A 6649-nucleotide genomic window follows, 5' to 3' on the forward strand; every position below is an offset into this window, starting at 1 on the left:
TCCTTAATTAACTCTCCCTTCTTGCGTGTTGGGTGAAGATATTTAAGGTTTATCAAATTTTGACTCTTAATTTTATTACTACAAATTTTTACTTTTAAAATTGTATTGTAATAACAAAAAAAAACCCCATAACTGGCATCACGATCCTATGAAAAAGCTGCTTGTACACATGGGAATACAGCATGTGCGAGGATTTGATATAGAGCAACACATGTTACATCATCATCCTTGACATACATTCCATGTCTCCTTGGGCTTCAAGCTTCCTCAGGGTGTGACTGTGTTTTTATTTTCATCAGAATTCCATGCATCCTATCCCTCTATACAGGCTCTAAGAGAATGTTCAATAAATGCTTTTAATTAGCAATAATCGTACCTCGGATAAACCTCATTGGCTATGATACTGCCCTTGTGCAAAGCTAATAAATGCTTTTAAATCTTCAAAAATTCCCAACCTACTCAGCTACAGTCTATTTATATCTCATTACATGTAATAGATATGTGAAAATTTTACTTTCATTATAAGATATCAGTATGTAGCATTATATCCTTAGGAGAATGTTTTTGCTAAAATATGAATATGTACTTACAATGCACATAAGCTCAGGTCTTTTTAACCTTCTACCTCCCTCATGTGACAATGGCTCTCCACATACTCAAATCCTACATGAATCCCAAAATTTGCTAGCTGAGATTTTCCACTAAGGATCCGCTGAAAACTTCAAACTTAATAACAAGAATTTAATTGTACTGTAATGACCTGGAATAGTTTATGACAGATAATAAATAGATATGATGTTATCAAACAATACAATGAGTGTTGAGGAAAAGTTTATTCAGTAAAACATTTATTGTCCTAAATCCCCTCCAAACTACTTCCCTTCCTTTTGAACACATCATCTTTGCCACTTTCTGAAGCAGCTCTGGAAGACCTCTTTCAAGAGTGTCCTTAATTGTACTGTCATGGCTGACAGAAAGTTCTGAACTGACACAAAGCATTAATTTTTCAACTTCATTTTCATTTGAGGAAGAACCAGCAGTATCATGCCTAATGAATACACTATAAGGTTCTTATCTTACGCGAACTGCTTTAAATGTTTTGAATCCATTCAAGAGATTGAGGTAGCTGTGAAAAAGATTGATGAACAAAGACTTCCAGACATGCTTTAGAAGGTGGTAAGAACAATGGGGTAAGTGTGTGTGAAGTTAATGGAATATTTTGAGGGGTATTTATGTCAATGTGTCTTACTGTAACTTTTTTTATTTTTATGTGAACAGGGAGCATATTGTTGTGATCATACTTCATGTATAAATCTATATAATAAGGGCCAGGGGTATAGCTCGGTGGTTCCGCCACCTGCCTCATGAGTACAAGGTCCCAAGTTTGATTGCCAGTACCAATATATATATCCAAGTATGCATGTGTGTGTGTGTATGTGTGGTTTTATATAACATATACATATTTTTCTTGGCATAAAATGAATGGGTTTTATAATATTTTAGAGGACTATGTGCCTCCTAAATGATAAAAATTCCATTAATTAGCTTTTAAGCTATCTCTTTCTTTGCACAAAAAAAAATAGAAAAAAGCAGAAGCAGGAAGGATGCAATTAAGTAAACAAAGAAGAGAGAAAGGAAAGAAAATAAGTTGGAGGGAAGATGTTATAACAAACATCTTTCAGAGCACTCTCTGGTTTTGTCATGTCCCTTCCTGAGCCTACTTCTTCAGCCTCAATCATTGTAGCAAAATAGCCTTTGTTCCAAAATGGAAAGAATTATCTTCCTCTAAACCAAAAATCTATAGAGATGAATCTCTGAGTAAAAAAGGTTTATTTATTTATTTTTCCTCATTGAGTTTATTGGTACATTTTAGGTATACAGTACAGTTACATTCATTATTGGTATCTTGTACCTTTACATGACAGGTCTTGGTTCTCATATTTTCCCCTTGTCCCTGCCCTCTAAAAAAGGTTTATTTTAAAACAAATTGAAAAATAAGATCATAACTGAAAACCATGTGCATAACCTGGAAATTTTTCAGTGTGTCCAGCAGAAAAAACTAGTAGGATTTTTACTGGTGAAAATGGAGGTTCTGCAAGTTCTTGGGAAACCCTTGGTTCCAGTTATGTCTTTGGGGAAGGGGGTCTCAGTGATAAGGCACATCAGTTGCCCAGTGAAACTTGTCTTAAATACACTGAAGGTTGTTTTAATTAGCCTGTCAGTGGAATGGGCTTGTAGGACAGTTTCTAAAGCAGGAGTGTGTGACCAGAATGTTGCCCCCACCACAGATTCCTTGATTCTATTTAGTTGGATGTGAGAGGAGTGTCTCCAATTTGTTTAATGAAGCTTCACTTTCAATCTTAACTTAGTGGATATTGTACTATACTATATTTGATATGGTCTTTTCTTTGCACTTTTACTTCAAGTTGCTATACACTCCTCTCCTGCTTTTATTAATCTACTGAGTTTTACCTTTCACTACCTTTGTCATGGGGTGGATCTTAAATGCTCCCAAACACTTGGCACTGAAAGTATGTCTGCAGCCTGTGACACTCTTGAGAGTAGGTGGAACCTCCAGAATTTGGAGCCCAGGGAGAGGAACGTAGGTCTTTGGAGGGGTGGTCTGCAAGGTGATATCAGCACAATGACCTCTTCCTCTCTGTTGTTTCCTGGGCATCATCAGGTGAACAGATCTCTCTGGCCTTTCACTCCCAGCATGATGTATCGAACCATCACAAGTCCAAAAGCCATGAGACTACACAACCATCAACTGCAATCTCTGAAGCTATGAATCAAAATGTACCTTTTCTTTCTTTTAAATTGCTTTTATCAAGTGGTGGAAAATTGTCTAGCACAATCTTATATTCACCATGGTTAAACTCATTGATTGTTAAAGTTTTATGACCATATCGTATACTAATTAATTCTTATTCTGGACCCATAGATGAACTTTGACCCTTGGATAGTCCATAGATTCTTTAACAAACTCTTTCCTCTTTCTGTCATAAGGTGACACTTTCTTCCTGGGTTGTTTTGTTGTCACACTTCCATCTTGGCCTTATGTTCCATCTAGAGCGAACATTTCTTAGGGCACAAACATGTGTTTCTTGTTATTTCAGTGAACTGCATATTTTCATGAAGCTTCTTAAATATCATAGCTCACTGGGATGCCTTCCTTCTGCTTCTAGGGGACACTGATTAATTCTCTCACAGCACTAATCACAGGGCATTTTTCAGTAGATTCTTGAGTACCAAGCTTGAAGCAATCAGACAGAAGGCACAGTAGATTTACTTCCTTATCTACAGTACAGCAGTACCAACCCATGCTTGGCCATACTGAGAGGCTCCCCAATAAAAGTCTGCAGAATTACTGGAAGGCAACTCACAAAGGTGAAATGATACAGCAAAAAGGACATCACATGCGCTAGTCTCTGCTCTGTCCTCATCCAACAGTTCTATGTTGCACACATTTAAGCATTGTTGGACATTTGCCTCATTTCTCTTGTTCAAACTACAGGACAGCTCAAAATTCAGCTTAATATAATTGTTTGTAAATAATATTTAGAAATATGAATGGCCATCTGAGTTTAAAATATATGTAGAAATGCAATTAAAGCTAAAAAAATATGTAGAAACAGACATAGCCATCTCTACATATGTTTCATTGATCCAGTAATCACATTTTGAAAGAACTTTATTTCTTTATGTGTTAAACTCTTAAATGTACTAAAACATGAACTATTGTGTCATAATAAAATATGATTATTTGCTCAGTGGTTCCACCTTCTGCCTTGCAAGCACAAGGACCCAAGTTCGATCCCTGGTACCAAAAATAAATAAAATATTAAACTTGATATTAACATATTAGAATACATTATGAAAATACTTTATGGGCCTCTTAAACACCCATTTAATTCAATGAAAATGATCATCATAAAACCAAATGGACTAGTGACTATTCTTTTAGAGCTATTTAACCTAGTAGGATGACCTCTGATCCATGAGGCTGGTATCACAGAGAAACAGAAAAACAGATTTCACTCAAGTTTCTGTTAAACTTCTATACTGTACTTAAGAATGTGTGATCAACTTATTTATTACGCATACTTGTACAATGATCTTTAATATTCAGTAGAGTCTATGTAGCAAAAGCATAAAATAATCCCAACAGTAGAATGAAGCCGCTTCTCAATGTAATTGTGCTAATAATAGCCATCTTCATAGTAAAACATAATAGTAAAATAGAGTAAAACCAGTGCACAGCTATCCCTGAACAAATGCGGAGACAAAAGGAAAGAAGTCTGCATCAACTTAAATCCAGAATTTATATAAATTGACCTTAAAAGGATGTGTTCTTCAATTTTCAATTTACTTTAACAAATAAAATATGACGCTAAATGACATCATTGACATTTTGGGGAGGTGTTGCGATCTGGGAAGATTTGTTTCTTGGATCACCCCTTTGCTTTCCCTCTCTCCTTAACAGCCCTCAAGGTGGGTTTGCCCCTAAAAGACATGAGCTGTTTTCAGAACCTTTTTTACTGCCATCAGCAGGTAACACGAGCTCAAACAGATGCATCTGGTCTTTATGTAATTTTGTAAACTTATGAGATGAGAAATAGACTATATAGACAAAGAGCAATACATGGTTTGATTCCTTACTCTGTATTTCTTCTTTGGAATGATAACGTATACAGAAATAGAGTAGTTTATGGTTGCCCTATGCTTGCTAATCACATGTTATTCAAGTGCAAAAGCCTTGGACAATATTTGTTAATAATAACATATAATGCTAAAAAAGTATAATAAATTTTCCTCTTAGAAGAAAGCAAAATAACTGGGGTGGAGGGTGGTTTGAGACAAGGTCTTACTACGTAGTCCAGGCTGATCTTGAACTCCCAGCGATCTTCCTGCCTCAACCTCCTGAGTGATGTGGTCACAGATCTGTGCCAGCCCACCTGGCTAAAATTATTTAACTACTATAAAACAGTATTTTAAATATTTTAACAAGTGGGACTATTTTTTTGTTATAAGGAGATATGAAATAGTTTGTATATTAATAGTGAATAATTAAATACAGTGCTATACATTTAGACATATTCCCATTATGACATACATCCAATAAATAAAAAGATTCAGCATTAGTTTTATACAAATGGTTAATGTAAGAGGATTAAATTTCTAAATTAAAAATTTTAAATTAAAATCAAATATAAAGCAAGTAGTAAAATCTGTAAACCACATAACATTTCCTTTTTTTTTGGTACCAGGGATTGGACTCAGGTCCTTGAGCTTGCAAGGCAGGCGGCGGAACCACTGAGCTAAATCCCCGGCCCAGCAGCAGCATTTCTTTCCAGTTCTTTGTGCTCTTCTACTATAGTTTATATGACCTGAAGTTAAAAGAACTGAGGGTCATATTTATATTTTTCATTTTTATAGAAAAGGATATTAAAACTTCATCTAGAATAGAGCTTGAAGGCAGAATTTCCAAGTGGTAGAATCAGCACATTTTTAAATCTAGTTATCTATGAAAGTAACAGAAACATAGTCAAAATTGGTTAACATCTTTTTTTTTAACAGCTAAAAAAAAAAAAGACTTTACATAAGCCACGATAGACTCAAAAGAACCAAAGGAAGTATGTCTATAATTAACAGAAATTAAAATAATAGAGACTTAGCAAATTGAAAATGTAAATAAGGATGTGCAAATATGTAAAAGAACCAAATCTTAATATTAGAGTCAAAAAGAATAATATGAAAAATTCACTAATGAGACAGAACAACATATTACAACTAGCAAAAGAAGAACCAGCAAACTCAAATTATACAAGAGATTATTCAATCTTACAAATACAAAGAAAAAAAGAAAAAGAAATAATATTTTTAAAATTTCCAAATTTGATGGTAAACAATCTAAAACCTAAATTACCTCAAGGAAGATGCACACCTAGTTACCTGATAATCAAAAGGCAAAGAGAGAAGCAAGTAAGAGAGAGAATGACTCACTACATGAAAAGAACCCTTAAACTGAGTGATAGCTGACTAACTTATCATCAGAAACTGTGGAGATGAAAAGGTAATGAGATTACATATTCATAATGTTAAATGATTGTCAGTCAAGTATCTTATATTCCACCAAGTATAGATATTTCCAAATCATAAAATGATATAATTTCTTGCCACCATATTACTCCATAATAGTTACTAAAGGTTTCAAGTTCAAATAAGAGGAAGGTATATAATTGACTCAAACACAAGAAGAAATAAAAAGCATCAATAAATTTAACTAATTAGGTAAATATAGATAGTAATGTAAATATGTATTAAATAAAATTTTTTCTGTTAAATTAGAAAGAAGACTAAATGGTAGTATATATAAAAATGTGTTGAGGTGTTTGCAAGATCTAATTAACATAATAATAGTAACACAAAGAGTAGAAAAGTGGGCAAAGTTGAAATAAAATTTTTATGTATAAATTATGTTAGTATTAATATAAACTAGATTACTTTGAGATGCTAAATGTAATTTATTGGCAATGTATATATGTAATTTAAAGGCAAATGTATATGATATATATATATATATATATATGAATTATAATCTATGGCAAATACATAAATTTGCACAAATATATATACACAAAAGAAA

General features: G+C 33.6%; 1 pseudogene; it reads right to left on the reverse strand.

Moving 5' to 3' along the window:
• Positions 1-290: 290 nt before the first annotated feature.
• LOC117285416 lies at positions 291-421 on the reverse strand (annotated as a pseudogene).
• Between the last annotated feature and the right edge of the window lie 6228 nt (positions 422-6649).

The sequence above is a fragment of the Fukomys damarensis genome, unplaced genomic scaffold (assembly GCF_012274545.1).
Source record: "Fukomys damarensis isolate Sample0158 unplaced genomic scaffold, DMR_v1.0_HiC HiC_scaffold_9, whole genome shotgun sequence".
NCBI lineage: Eukaryota > Metazoa > Chordata > Mammalia > Rodentia > Bathyergidae > Fukomys > Fukomys damarensis.